Source organism: Saccoglossus kowalevskii, chromosome 4 (genome assembly GCF_978046115.1).
Source record: "Saccoglossus kowalevskii chromosome 4, keSacKowa6.1, whole genome shotgun sequence".
NCBI lineage: Eukaryota > Metazoa > Hemichordata > Enteropneusta > Harrimaniidae > Saccoglossus > Saccoglossus kowalevskii.
This window is the reverse complement of record NC_140644.1, coordinates 2925780-2940245: the sequence shown is the minus strand read 5'-3', so window position 1 is coordinate 2940245 and position 14466 is coordinate 2925780.

Genomic DNA, 14466 nt, shown 5'->3' with positions numbered 1-14466 from the left:
AACAACAGTGGCGAGACCTATCTGGACTCTCAACAAGACAATAATTAATGGATACAAATAGTTTTCGGCAATTGTTTTTGTCAATTATTACATAAATTGGCCCACAGAAGTATCAACTGTCTTCTGCTGCTGTTATTCCTATTTCAATATCTCCCAAGTGAGTAGTGATCATTAAAAGGGCAATGCTGACATTGGAAATACCATTGATACTTCATTGCATTTGATCTCCCTGCCATATACCGATCAATGATTTTGCCATCATTATCGAGATTGTGAACAAGTTTTGAGACTGCTCATTAAAGGTTATAAACCTAATTTGCATATTTAGTCGAGGATAGTGGCAATTACATAATCTGGCACTTGAGTATCAAAATAACGGCCGGTCCAGGCTTTCCTTCCTAGGCCTGATTAATTTCTTATGGCTTGCTTTATTTTCAAATATGAAATCACCTTAGATTATATAATAATCATAGCTGTGTCATGTACAATTAATTAAAAATGGCTCACCTGTGACAAGATTATAGTTTACAAATGCCAATCCTAATGTAATTGGTCTGGTTTGAATAGAATTTGATTTAGATTTGTCTTTCTGAATTTGGATACTCATTGATTTGATTTGTCTGTTTCTTGATTTACTGGCTGGATTGTAAATTCACACGTAAATCTACCAGTTTTCAAGACATTCCAACAATCAGTACTACTGTAAAATCGTTTATTAAAATCAAAGTTAAAATCTACAAAGCTTTTGTGTAAATACAAAATATGCAAGCATTGGTGTTTTATAAAAAAAATTATTGAGGAATTAAAAATTCCCGACAGTCTGTAAAAGAGCAAATGGCATTATGATCAGCCAACAGATGTTCAGCTCAAATATATAGCAAATTTGTAGATTTTGCTTTAAAATGAAGTAATATGCAAATTACCTGCTTAATGTGCTTAGACTTGACCCTAAAACTAGTCATGACTGCACATTATCCCAAAATTTGATCAAAAGTTTTGGAGAATTTGCTTTCACGGGCTAAATTAATATGCAAATCAGCTACTTATTATGCACAAACCTGGCCCTAAAACTGATCATATCTGCAGATTACCCTAAGATACCTGCATGTATGTACTAAATTTTTTTAAAAGTCTGCTCAGAAGTTTGTGAGATTTTGCTTACACATACACCAAACTCATTACCTCGCTTCGCACACACAGGAGCTAATGATACAATGCAACAAAGTGAATGCGGTTTCTATTAGAACATCTACACATATGAGAAATGGTGAATGTTTGGTTCTCAATTGTTCAAAAAGAGTGTATGCGGCTTTTATTAGGGATGCGGCTTCTAATACAGATTTGATGATACATAATTTAAACATCATTAGACTTGTTCTTTCATCAAAAACGCTTGTGTCTAATGAAGTTAGACGGATGTGATTGAGTTAGGTGCATTTATTGAAGCAGTCTGTAGAATGTCAATGGGGTTACATCAGCATTACAAATGTACAAAGGATTATCATATTATTCAAAGTGTAAAAGTGCCGCAGTAATGAGTATCCAAAGTAAAGAGTGCCGCAGTATTCAAATTATAAAATACAAATGCAGGAAAACTTTGGCATGTTAAACATTTACGTTTACTTCAGGATACGTTTTGTGTAACATTTACGCCCAGTGTGCCTTGTAGGGATTCAGATTCAAATGAAATCTCTCAAAATCAAGTCAGTTTGTTGGCTGCTGGGGGGACAGAGAGGTCTTTAAGAAAAAAAGAATAAAGTTATTTGGGAATTATGTTTTTGTTATACAAATTCTCTAACTATAGTCAAATTCAAGATTTTCAAGATCACTTTACGTGTATATATATATATATATATCAATGTACTGCTAATATTTTCATTATTTAGAATTAGTTGTATATTCAGTAAAAAGTGGTCATCGTCTCGTTGCGTACTGTTCCATATGGATTCTATGCAACATAAAATACACAAATTTATGTGAATGAAAATTTATGAAATCAGTTTCTTTTTTTTTATGACCCAGTGTGTTTTATGCATGATATTAAAATTATCTGGATTGAGAGACTGTACCGCCAGATGCTGCTTTATAATGTCACAGTTTTTTTTAAATACCATTTGAACAAAGGACAGCGTATTGATAGCGTTAAAAGCATGAAAAATAGTAGAATTTCATGGATAATGCTTCAATTTGGAAGGATAAATGGTATCATGCAGGATTAGAACAGTGAAAGAAAATGAAATAAAATATTGTTGTCTAATAGAACTTTTGAACTTATCACTGAATCAGCTTGACTAATTTTTTGTGGGTGCATTGGCCAGTCAGGAAATTAGCAATTTTTGAAGATAAACTGATTGTTGATGATGTTGTTATAAACTACTTTTTCAGCTCATTGCCTAAAAATCGTTTAATGATTCCTGTGCGTCACAATGTCTGGATTCTTGAATCTGAGTCTAACTAAAACAACTTATATTCTGGTATACTTTTAGCAGGGAACTGGGGCGCAGCACCTCATGCTGAGTCTGACTAAAACAACTTATATTCTGGTATACTTTTAGCAGGGAACTGGGGCGCAGCACCCTCATGCTGAGTCTAACTAAAACAACTTATATTCTGGTATACTTTTAGCAGGGAACTGGGGCGCAGCACCCTCATGCTGAGTCTGACTAAAACAACTTATATTCTGGTATACTTTTAGCAGGGAACTGGGGCGCAGCACCCTCATGCTGAGTCTGACTAAAACAACTTATATTCTGGTATACTTTTAGCAGGGAACTGGGGTGCAGCGCCCTCATGCTGAGTCTGACTAAAACAACTTATATTCTGGTATACTTTTAGCAGGGAACTGGGGCGCAGCACCCTCATGCTGAGTCTGACTAAAACAACTTATATTCTGGTATACTTTTAGCAGGGAACTGGGGCGCAGCACCCTCATGCTGAGTCTGACTAAAACAACTTATATTCTGGTATACTTTTAGCAGGGAACTGGGGCGCAGCACCCTCATGCTGAGTCTGACTAAAACAACTTATATTCTGGTATACTTTTAGCAGGGAACTGGGGCGCAGCACCCTCATGCTGAGTCTGACTAAAACAACTTATATTCTGGTATACTTTTAGCAGGGAACTGGGGCGCAGCACCCTCATGCTGAGTCTGACTAAAACAACTTATATTCTGGTATACTTTTAGCAGGGAACTGGGGCGCAGCACCCTCATGCTGAGTCTGACTAAAACAACTTATATTCTGGTATACTTTTAGCAGGGAACTGGGGCGCAGCACCCTCATGCTGAGTCTGACTAAAACAACTTATATTCTGGTATACTTTTAGCAGGGAACTGGGGCGCAGCACCCTCATGCCATGGCCATGCATTCTGGTATACTTTTAGCAGGGAACTGGGGCGCAGCACCCTCATGCCATGGCCATGCATTCTGGTATACTTTTAGCAGGGAACTGGGGCGCAGCACCCTCATGCCATGGCCATGCGTCCCTTTACCCTAGGGAGCAGATCCTCTGGCAACCATGAAATTCTGATTCACCAGGGATCACATGTGGCCACAGTCTTTAACTGTGACCTGTCTGATAGTAATTTCGGCCCCAAGGAAACCATACAATGCTCCATTTTAACTTAGAAATATCAAAAACTCCACACCCTGGTAGGGAGAACCCTATCTCCCTCACATAGTGGCGCCGCTGAATTGCAGTGCTCCCTCTTGCATTTTTTTTCTAGAAAATAACCTGTTTTTAGCCTCGAGGATGTTTGAAATGTTCCAAAAAATAATGCCTTTGTGTCTTAGATATTTACGTTACACTACAATAGAATACTTTATTTTCACTGGGAATAAATTTTCTCTGAAGGAATGATTCAATGTGAAAAAAATCCAGCGAATATACCTTTTTCTCAATATTTTACATTCAACTCATCAAAAATCAGTGAAAATAAAATCCATACAAAACATCCAAAAAGTCTTTTCAGCATAAATTAATTCCAGCTAAAATAAAGTATTTTAACACTAAGAAAAATGAATGTTTCATATATCTTCTCATGTTATACATTTCCTTTCATCTTCACTTACTAAAGTTACATCAGTAATACACATTTAATAAGAATTTTTTAATTGTGTGAGCAATATTATGTCATAACTAGAATTTGAATTTCTCCCATTTTTGAAACTATCTCGCTTCCTTAATAAATTGTAAAAAAAAAATGTATGCAATATCATCATTGTACATTTCAGTTCTACATGTGTCCTCGATATATTATAACATAATTGATATCTTTGCTTTCTTTCACTTGTACTACATCGAGGGTTATCTATCGATTGACGTCATATTCACTGTCACTATCTGCAGTGCATATAAGGTTGTATGTTTGTATAGTAGGAAAGTACACCTGCAGAGTGTTGATTTAGTCTCCTCTCGGACCAAGAGATTTAATTTAGTCTTTCCTGTTGACAATCTCTTGTAATTTAGTGCAGTACAAACACTTGTTTGCTGCTACATGAATTGATATTCATTTCTAATAAATATTTGAAAAGCTAAGCACTCTATGATTCAGATTTGAAAGCAAAATGTGAAAAGATGCAACACACAACCATGTACTGTTAAAGGGTTAATTATTCACTGGGTTTTAATTTTGCTTATTTCGCTGACTGGAAAATTAAAACCCAGTGAATATGTGAAATTTAGCATAGAACACATTATCTAAATGATGAAATGGTAAATCAGCGAAATTTAAACCCAGTGAAAATTAGCCATTTTACAGTATCAAGGAAATAAGGAATCTATATAATCACATATCCACTGTATCTGTTGCAGGGGATAATCAGTATAACAACATGGAGCTTTTGTAAAATATAATTAACACATGGAGATTTACTAGTAGTAGTGTTTTGATTTAATAAATGATATTTAATTTATTATTGTTGTTAAATCATCCAGTTCTGGTAATGGGTTTGTCAGTTGAACTGTGTATTTACCATATTACCTTATACAAAAATATGTTTGGATATTTAGAGTACTAACAAATTCCCACTTCCGGTCCGATTAGACTTACAATACACCACGAATATTCCTTGGATATTTTGAATAAATAAAAAAAGTATATTCCGGTATATAAAAAAAAAAAACAGTCAAGCTTAGTACACTGGCTCATAGTAAATTATTTTACAAATAATTAAAACATAAAATATTGTGTTTTATGTAAACGATGTAATTGAAAAAGGGTTTTAGAGTAGAACTGTAAACAGTAAATTAGAAGCATATGTCATATTTTAATGATTCAGTATACAGCCAATGTGATTTTTGGTTTATATGCACTTCTATTAAGAATAAGTTTGATACATTAACATTATTATACAAAAATACTCATTTCAAGCAAAAAAGTATGTAAATATTGGTGTATTTTCTGCTAAATAAATTTATGTAATATAATTCACATATATTGAGTCATAATAAACATTTTTAACTTTTTAACACTTTATTTATATAAAATAAGTTTTCTATAATTTTAAAATATTGACAATATACAAGCTGATGTATTTCATGTATTTTCTTCAGTGATTTATCAGTGATAAAAAGGAAAATAATGTTTATTTAATAAATAAATCAATCAATCAATAAGATTTTATTTAAAACTTCTTAAAAGTAAAATCCACTAAAATTACCGGTACATTAAAATTATATACTCTACGGTACATTTAATTATTGGTAGAAATGAAAATGGAATATTTGTGGAATAATAATAATAATCACTTTAGAATAGTTGTTAAAGTTATGCTGTAAAATACTTTATTTTAGTTGGAATTATTTTTTGCTGAAAAGACTTTTTGGATGTATTCGCTGGATTTTATTTTCATTTATTTTTGATGAGTTGAATATAAAATATAGGAAAAAAGGTATATTCGCTGGATTTTATTTTCACTAAATCATTCCTTCAGCGAAAATAGAGAAACCTTATTTCCAATATTTTACAGAAATAAGGTTGGTCTGAATCAAGCCTAATTGGCTGAAGCAAGATCTTGCATCTGGCACGACAAAACCAGTAATTCTGCCCCGAAAACTGGAAAACTGGCTTAAATATCCAACTGAATTGATTGCATATGTATAATCAACTGATCAGAACGGGGAAATCTGGTAGTACCCCGGTAGTAATACAAATTATTATTGCCAAAAATGATAACATTATTGCACATTTGCACTTTCATTGCTGCATAGCATACGAATAAAACACGTAATGTCAGACATGTCCATCTATTGTCTGTTTCATAAACCAGATTGAATGCAAAGCTTCACTACTAAAAACATTGTTTTTTTTTTATATTGCACATTGGAATGTTACAGTTTTAGGAATACAACACTATTAGGTGTTTCTAAAAAATCTAAGGCTTTTTGTTGGAATAGTACCGGTAATATAATCCAAGAAAAGACGTTGGGAGAATTGGGAATTTACATATAGCATTATGATATAAATGGCTATTTTGTAGCGTATTTCGTATGCGATCATTTTATAATGAGGTAATAAACGGTATGCTTGAGTGTTCCGTAGTGCATTTAAAACTTCTCTTATAAAAATTAGCATATTTGGCTGGAGATAATAACCTTGCATACTATAGCTTGCTTTTTGTAACCTTTATATCCTTCCACTCATGCACGTTTTCTTAACTCACATACTGTAAATCATTCATTTCTTGTCACGGGATATTTTAAAGGTCGCTGCAACTCCTTCATTATGAGCAAATGAATTGTTCGCTGCAATTTGCGAGTCATTGCGAAAATACTCATAATACAGTGCCAGATTAGCTACCTAAGTAACCCAACACAAACACATAACTGTAGGAGCAGTCAAAGAGCAGCTTTTTTGTTGACATTTTTTTTCAAAATATCAAATTGTGCCTTGTATTAAGCCTCGAGTAAAATTTTGAGGTGTTTTATCACAGAGCCAAAATGTCCATTGAAATACTGCTTATACATGTAGAGTTAAAACATTACCGGTACTGTAAATGAATGATTCAGTGAAAATAAAATCCAGCGAATATACTTTTTTTCCTATATTTTACATTCAACTCGTCAAAAATCAATAAAAATAAATTCCATATGAAACACCCAAAAAAGTCTTTTGAGCGAAAATTAATTCCAGCAAAAATAAATTATTTTACAGTACAATGTTCCTGTTATGCAAAAAGCACCTGGACAGATAGAAAATGGATTTTCTGTTGATTGATGCTATTTACATACTATTATCTTGACATATCATCATGTGCTGACTCATTTGGTCCCATAATACCTCATTTCTAACATGTTTGCCCTCTGAGAAGGAAATATCTGAGAGAAGTGCATAAACCATACATTGCATACTAAATCATTAAAAAAATTCATGTGAAGTACGTAAACACATGTGCTACCAATATAGCAAATGTGTATTGTCAAACCAGTGCCCACCTCTACATGTATATAAAAATCACCTCCCTATGGTGACAAGTTTTTGGCAGTCCCAAGGCATAACACCTCCCTATGGTGACCAGTTTTAGGCAGTCCCAAGGCATAACACCTCCCTATGGTGACAAGTTTTTGGCAGTCCCAAGGCATAACACCTCCCTATGGTGACCAGTTTTAGGCAGTCCCAAGGCATAACACCTCCCTATGGTGACAAGTTTTTGGCAGTCCCAAGGCATAACACCTCCCTATGGTGACCAGTTTTAGGCAGTCCCAAGGCATAACACCTCCCTATGGTGACAAGTTTTAGGCAGTCCCAAGGCATAACACCTCCCTATGGTGACAAGTTTTAGGCAGTCCCAAGGCATAACACCTCCCTATGGTGACCAGTTTTAGGCAGTCCCAAGGCATAACACCTCCCTATGGTGACAAGTTTTAGGCAGTCCCAAGGCATAACACCTCCCTATGGTGACAAGTTTTAGGCAGTCCCAAGGCATAACACCTCCCTATGGTGACAAGTTTTAGGCAGTCCCAAGGCATAACACCTCCCTATGGTGACAAGTTTTAGGCAGTCCCAAGGCATAACACCTCCCTATGGTGACCAGTTTTAGGCAGTCCTAATAAGGCATAACACCTCCTTATGGTGACAAGTTTTAGGCAATCCCAAGGCATAACACCTCCCTATGGTGACCAGTTTTAGGCAGTCCTAATAAGGCATAACACCTCCCTATGGTGACAAGTTTTAGGCAGTCCCAAGGCATAACACCTCCTTATGGTGACCAGTTTTAGGCAGTCCCAAGGCATAACACCCCCCTATGGTGACCAATTTCAGGCAGTCCTAATAAGGCATAACACCTCCCTATGGTGACCAATTTCAGGCAGTCCTAATAAGGCATAACATATGCGCAACCTGTTTATAAAGACTAACCACTCTTTCAGCAATATTTTTGCAGATTTGCCTTTGAGTTTGGAATATAAATTACCGGGATAGCATTCAGTTTCTAAAACAATTTTTAACTTTTAACAAGTCAAACTTATTTTGACCAAATATATGTGGTTTTGTTGCAATAATTATCATTTCATTATTTTCTGGACAATTATCATGTCAGATGGTATGAGTTGGCGATCCGTAAAAAAAATAATCCGACCTTTTTATAAAGACCACATGTCTAGAAATACAAGTCCCTTGGGTGATTGCTACACACAGGTCTTACATGGATTTAAAAAATATTGGAAAATAATTCAGCTAGACATGCCTTTTTAATGTTGTTCTTATGGATTCCTCTTCAGTTACAATGTCAAAGCATTTCAGACTGTTTGTGATGTAGTAGGTGTTCAGACAAGCTTCATTTTAAATATTTATAATAAGTATACCAAACTATAACTCATTGCCTAGTACTGGTCATCATATTTGTGTTATTAGGTGTTGTAATACTATGGCCATCTGTCGTCTCCCTAGGATACGATTATTCCTGTTGCAACTGATGTGTTATACTAATTGTTGGGCTGATATGCAGTGTCCAAGCAGCTGACACTTGAATACCATCAGATTGTGATAAACTAAAGATGGACATGCTGTCATTATCGCGTGTGAACAAATAATGTCGCCTGCTTTCGTTAATGGTTATTATTGTCATATATATATTACATGTGTAATTGCTGGTCGTGAATCAAACATTTATTTCTACTTAAGTTATAATGTTACTCGTACATTTCCTTGTATTACACATACACCTATTGTTTTGTTGTAATTATCATTAATCACTTTAAAACAGATTTAAATCTGAATGGAGAATAATTTGCGAGAACCATCTCATTGCTTTTAAGACTTGCCATTTATATAATTGACCATATGGAAGCTATATCTATTCTAATCTGATCTGCGTCAATTAATCACCAAATGGATATCTCCCACAGTTTGTCATCTTGGCCATCAGCCATACGTGTAGGTACATGTATACATTACATGGGTACCAGATAATCTGTTAGAATAGAATTTGTTATTCTTTATTCTGTTTTACGCAGACTACCTAATGTACATGCATCAAACCGGTAAATGTATAAATCTATCGTATTAATATTATATGAGAGCTACACACAAATGTGTTTGTATATGCCCTGCAGTCTCGTTTTTGGCTAAACATTTAATTTTGCTTTGAATGTAAAAAGGCCATTATTTTATCTAATCTTCCTGCCAGCTGTATAAAGTTCTGATTCTTCTTATGTGATTACACCGTAATTAGTTTGTGTTTTGTTTTGTGGACTACGTAAGTACATTAATGTTACAATACAATAATTGGGTTTACATGTATAACCGTATTGCCATGAGGGTAAGGTAGTATTGCTTTCATACTGCACATTAAAACATCATGACTTGAACCTTATGAAGGTTTTATTTTTATCATAAGTAGTCATAAAATATTCATATAAGGGTCAGTTCCCTAATACAGTATTTCCTGTTTTGTCATACATCCTGTAGTAATAATATTATTGATTCATCCACAGGTGGAAGTGGTGGTTATTATAAATTTACACATTAAATTACAAAATTCAACCATGTTTTGGGTTAGGGCTTTGTGATGGGTGTCATATTTTGTAATGTAATGAAATAAAATGCTTTTATCTTTCATAATTTGCTCTTATCATGTGGCAGCCATTGCTGACGTTTCCAGCCTCACTTCCGCATTAACACAGCGTATCGGCAGAGAATAGTGTGTATTGTATTCTTACAGGGGACCTGAAAACGAGGCTTGGAACACAAGTTAGTCAGCAATGGTCACAGCATGATAAAGGATTATGATATCACATTAAAGTGATGCTTTATACTGATAAAGGTTGGTTGCATAAGTTCTATAATTCTGGAAACCATTACATTGTATTTAAAAATAATATTTGATAAAGCCTACTTATTTCTTATGATATTTGCTTGTTTGTATGGCGTATCTACGTAATTCTTTTCTCCTTGTGTCATTCAATTATTGGATTGTCTCACACTTGTATTTGATAAAGTTTGTATATTTATTGACTACCGGTACTATCATACCTAGTTTTCAGGTCTTCTGATTTCCAGCAATTTTAAACCCACATAAATTTTTCTGAATTTTTCAAAACTTTGATTAAAACTTTGAACCAATAATAAATTGTGTGTATTTGGTCCAAAAATACCGCAAACAAAAAATACATAAAACGGGTCAAATCAAAATTTTGTTGAGAAAAATTATAGCGCTCAAAGTGATTTAGTTGTAATATTTAGTTGTGGGTAAGAATTTAAAAATTGTTATCTTTTTAATACAAGCTTCACATAATAAATTATACTCCTTTTTATTGTTATATATGAAAACCAGAAATGAAAGATTGGTCCCAAACTGTAGCCCAAAAATCCAGAAAAGGATTTATTTACATATATATAGAACAACCTTTAGCCTCATCTGTTGTACTGTATTAATAAACTGGTCATAACTCTGGCTAAATTCCTGGAATCGTATTTTATCTCCACTTCTTTTCAATCTTCATGCAAATATGATGCATTATCTTTCGGCAATATAAATTTATTTGTGCTGTGTTTTGTCAATGTAAAATCAATTGTATTGAATGATTAATATGTATGTTGTGGATTATGCTACACAACAGCAAATATGTTGCTTCCAATGATGCAAAAAAACACAATGATGTCTGTGTCTGTGTTTATATACACATATTATACTACATATAATAATTGTCTACATTATATTGAATAATTACTACATAAACTACAAAATTTGGATCATGGTATAAATTAATGAGGAAATTATTTGATGTAAAATGATTGTCAATTTATTGTAAGATAAATCATATTCTTAATAATAATAAATTAATTAAATCGTAATTACATATTTATGATAGGGGTCTGGAGAGTGAGTTTTGATTATAAATTAATTTTCTGTATTAGTATTGGCCTTTGTATGTATAGCTTGCCACCTGTTTTATTTACATCCCCTGAGAATCAACCATTTTCAATTTGTTTAATGATTTTCACAAGAAATTAATCTCTTCCCATCCAATCATAAATGTGGGAAGTGCAATCATTTACTTTAATACAAATTAATGTCGTTCTCAATCAAACATAAATTCATCTTTTGGTAGTCATTATTTAGAAAATGTGATAGTTGTGTTGTTGTAAAGTCTGAACATTCAAGTTACTTAAATATTTAGCTATCTGTCAGCTTGCTTAAAGTGAGCAATGCTTAATTGCTTTCAAAACCACTATATTTGTAAATTGTGCGAATAATCTGCCTGAAATAAATGTTTTACTTAAATACTAAAAAAAATTATTATTGATATTCACATTAAAAATTGTAAATTTCTAGCCAAATTGTGAGTAATGTGTTCATACGTGTTGTACAGGTAGGTTATAATTACTGTGGAAGAAGGCATTGTGCCAAAGTGGTCAACGGATGTATTCAAAAAGGTACCAGTCAATATCTGATTCCCTTTATAGGCAATTGTTCTTGCTTGTATTTGTAGTATTTTGGATGAGTAATAACATATTTTTGAAATGTTTGGGAAAGTTCATATTTATTTTCTGGTCCCACATAGCACCAAATACTGTACTGTTGGAATGTTCTCCCCTGATACAAACAGTGTGGTGGATACTGCCACAGTGCGTTGTTTTATCAACACACTGGTCTGAGTTTGCTATAGTCATTATCCTGACTACTACAGTAATATTTCCATTGTGCCATTGCTGACTGTTTAACCCTTTGAAAATTCAGTGGAAGTATTTTCACATTTTGTAAAATTGTCACTATAAAATATCAAATATTTTTTCCCAGTTTTTGATTAAAAGGGTTGTATGCAAAATAATTTTGGAGTTGGTGCCAAAGTTTGACAATTGGGCTCAAAGAGTTTAATAAATCAAGTTAAGAAAACTTAAAACATGTGAATAGTTGTAACACTTTTGAAAAAATAACAGTTTTGTAAGTCAATAATTTAGTGCATTGTGTAATTGAGATGGTTAATTATCACAATTTCTGCATATGCAAATTAGTATGTAAATTTTTACTGTCATAGTGGTTTAACTTTCTGGGGAGAACACTGTTGGTTTCATATGAAATGGAATTCATGTTGTCTCAGTTTTTTTACCCTGAAAATCACTTATCCTGTATTAACTATTAATTCAAACCCTTTTTGACAAAAAACAAGAACTTAGATTATCAGCTTAATCCATCTGTCTGCACCTGCGTCTTGTAATTCTTGAGTCGATCATGATGACACTTCACATCATACCATTTGGGATACCAGTAATTTGTTTTGTGATTCATTTCAAGATACGGCAGTCTGGCAGCTTTTTTTAATGTTGAAAAATTCAGCCAAAGCAAACCTTCGTTATTCTGGAACTTAGTCATATAAAAAGACAGAAATTTGGACATATTGGGACATTGATGGACATCATAAGCCAAGGTTGATAGGCATTTGAATATTAGGCATGAAATTAACATACTAAATGTAAGTACATCTATCAAGAAAAATGAATGCAATTCTGCAATTCTATTATTTGCAGTTGAAAACTATAATCAATAAGTAATGATTGAAATACGTATCTGATATATGTATGTATAGGATTAAAAGATATTTGAAATCAACACACAAAGATATGAGATCTATTGATACAAAAAAAAAATCTGTTTTTACCACAAACCAGAGACATAAAATTGATTTCTAACGACAGCGGAAATGTTGCCATGGAAACCAAGGGTACAACTGTTATTGCGTTAATGGATCACCTGTTGATTGATAAAGTCAATTGATTTTTGAAATGCACAAACTACAACCGTTATTCAAGATGATAAACAAATTATTTATTTAATGTATCACTGCAGTCTTCAATTCTTTCGCCCATATATCAACAAATTAGTGTTTGTTTGTTTAGCCAAGATTTAATCATTTTCTCATAGATGATAATGTATTTACATTATAATACGTACATTGTGTGAATCGCTACATGATGTTGTAGAGCAGGGGTGATATTTTTTTTAGTTGCCCTTTCTGCGTCATAGATGAAACTACTTTTGCAACATCAACACAATATGCATGTGTTTTAGCCCAATGCATGCATGTATGTATGCTATTGTGTACCAGCATGTCAACGAAAAATTAGTCTACACCGTAATAGTCAAATGCATGATGGAAAACTGACAGTTATCTTTTTTTTCTTGCAAAAATTCTGCTCATATTTTAAATTTATGATGTCCAGTTAGATTCAAACCTGGCTCATGAATAACAATTGATTTATGTCATCATTCAATTCAAGATGGCAAACTGGCAGCCATTTTGTTTTACCTTTGCAAACCATTCATTTGTACTTGACACAAAGAAAGGGTCGTTGTAATATTCTCAATGGCTTGTTTTTTTAGAAGTCTTTTTTTGCTTATTCTGCAATATTATATTACATTCTCTTGATGTCCATTCATATTGTATCCTAAGCTAATAATATGGGGATATCATTAGAATACCGCAAAGTATAATGCACAAAGGCAGTACAACAATCCTTTTGACCAATGTGGAGTGAATGTCTGTGCAACTCTACACTGTCCAAGTCATTCTTGTAATAACCTTATTATACATTTTTTTTCTGCTTGTACAAATTTAATGAGATTATAGCCTGACATGGCAACAAAAAACATTTCCGTCTGTGCAAACATTTGTGTTCAGTGATAGAATTATGTTTTTGTATCGCATCATAGCATTTCTTCATCCAATGTAAACAAAGCAATGTTTTTGAATTTGATGTCAGTATAACCTTGAACATGTCAGTAAACTTGAACATATCAATGTTGCTGACTGAATTTACCCCATGTAAATATAAGAGGAAACATTCAAACAAGTGCAGATACGATTTGGAATGAAGGCACATGCAGATTATTTACGAATGAAACTGTAAATTTTAATTTTTTTGGTTCTCAGTAGATAATAATTATTTATTGCATCTTTAGAAATACACGTTTCTTTCAGGATAAAGCAATAGATTATCAATACAAATGAAATATAACAAGTTAGTA